Here is a 2,192-nt window from a genome sequence, read left to right on the forward strand (position 1 = left end):
CCACATTTGTTTAGCGTCATAGATCACTGAATCCCAGTCTCAATCAGGCGTTCCCTCCACTGATCAGAGCAATACATTCAGACTTCATTCAGTCTTAACATACTTAATATAATTGTATTTAAATAACAGGATACATCATACATAGTCTACACATTATCATTATTATCATTTCTATTTTATTTGACAGGGACGATGCAATTCAACATGTTTTGTACTAAAATAGTGTTTTGTGCTGTTAACAACAGCCAAAACTACTACTTAGGGAGAAGGAGTATTAAACCTTTACTTGGATGTCCCTATCCGTGCCACGTTGGTTTGGCATATTGAGCATATCTGGTACAGTTCACCTGTTTTGTCACTTCTCTCATGTTGCGTATTCCATTGCACCACACACACCGATTCAGTATCACGACTGATGTGATCATAAGACGGTCTCTAGTTATTACCATTTATTGCTGAGAAGCCAGAACACAATGTTCCTTCATGGTGGTCTGGACAGATGAGAGGAGTGAATGCTGTGAATGTGTACGTTAAATATTAAAGCAATGCAACAGTTCTAAAACACATATTGACAGAAAGCTTCCCTGCATGTTTTAGTGGTGTAGAGCAGAATTCATACTATTCTTGTTCATTATTTACGATATCTAACATCTTATCACCGTCTGATTCGTCCTCCCTCCTCCTGCTCTTCTTTCTAATTGTGTCATCAAGTTGAGAAGAGAAGAGCAAAAAATACAGAACAGACAAAAAGGGCCATTGTGAATCTATCAGCAGGCCACCCTGCTCTTTTCCATCACACCTCTGTCGGTGTGATGTCTCACTGATGGGGACATGCTGCGCCTGGAAAAAGGCTGCATGCACTACTGATACGCACAACAAACTCAGCGAGGACAACATCATTAGCATATTCAATACCATCTCTCATATCTGTATGATGAATATAAAGCTACAGCGAGCAGCTGGTTGGCTCAGCTCAGCTCAGCTCAGCGTAAAGATGAGAAACAGGTGGAAACAGCTACTCTGGCTCACTAGTTTTTTTAACTACTGTACTACTACTGGAGCTCTAACCTCTGCTTGACATGTCCTAACTGTCTCTAAGATGAGAGACTGTTTACTGCTTGTCTGCTACAATAACACATCGCCAGCATGTGTGTGCTCATAAGACCAAGATGATGTGCCCCCAGTGAGCAAATCTCTGGGGATCGACTGCAGCTGTAGCCAACACTGAAGTCATTCTGCTAGCTTCCCACAGTCTCTTTAAAGAGAGCAGCAGCAGCAGCTCAGCATGAGCAGGGGAGGAAATGTTCAGCCTGAGGGAGCCGGAGCCAATCCCAGCTGATTTTGGGCAGGTTACACTTCTTTTTTAAAGAAAAGAAGGTGGCACTGCAGAATTAAAAATATTCCTGCGTTCCTTTAGTCCACTGCCTGCAGTAATAACAAGGGTGTAAGAGGTGTTGCAGGAGCAATGCAGGCTATCATCCAGCTCTTCTGAGTCATCCTCTGTGTTTACTGCCAACTGCTTCACAAACACCCCTCCCCTCTCTTATGTCCATATGCACTTTACAGAGACAACGGTGGCAGATTTAACATGGAAATTCTTACTAGTGTTCAGAGCAATGATGCCTTGATTTCAGGCGGAGGGAGACAAAAGCAGACCTCCGTTTCTAGCCGGTAACTGTCACTTTAAACCAGCTGAAATGACAACTGTCGGCACACAAAAGTAATCAGCAGTATCTAGGAATCAGTCTCCAACTGACTCATTTAAAAATGAAAGCCCTCTAATAAGGGCTAAATTATGCATCACCGGTTAATGAAACACGCAGAAGACGTGGAAATAAAGATGCAGCAGTGTTCTTGTATTGCTCTTGCATTGTAGTACAATAATGAGGGGAAACATGTAAAAGAAAAACAGCTATGACTTCATCTAACAACCACGTTTTGCAGTTTCCTACTGAAAACCATATGAGCCACACGAAGGTGACTTATCCTTTATTGTTTGTATTTTAACAGTACAGTAAGTCATGGGCTTGGTGCTATCCCACGTAACGCCTTGGGCTGATGTTATTGGACCCAAATCCAATAAAAGTAATGGGTAGTAAAGTAGTAGCAGACATGATAACGATTGCAGCTTATGTTAGAGCAGTTAAACAAACCATTTAATTAACTCCTCATGCTTCAGCTCATAAAGGGTT

Source organism: Pempheris klunzingeri, chromosome 8 (assembly GCF_042242105.1).
Source record: "Pempheris klunzingeri isolate RE-2024b chromosome 8, fPemKlu1.hap1, whole genome shotgun sequence".
NCBI lineage: Eukaryota > Metazoa > Chordata > Actinopteri > Acropomatiformes > Pempheridae > Pempheris > Pempheris klunzingeri.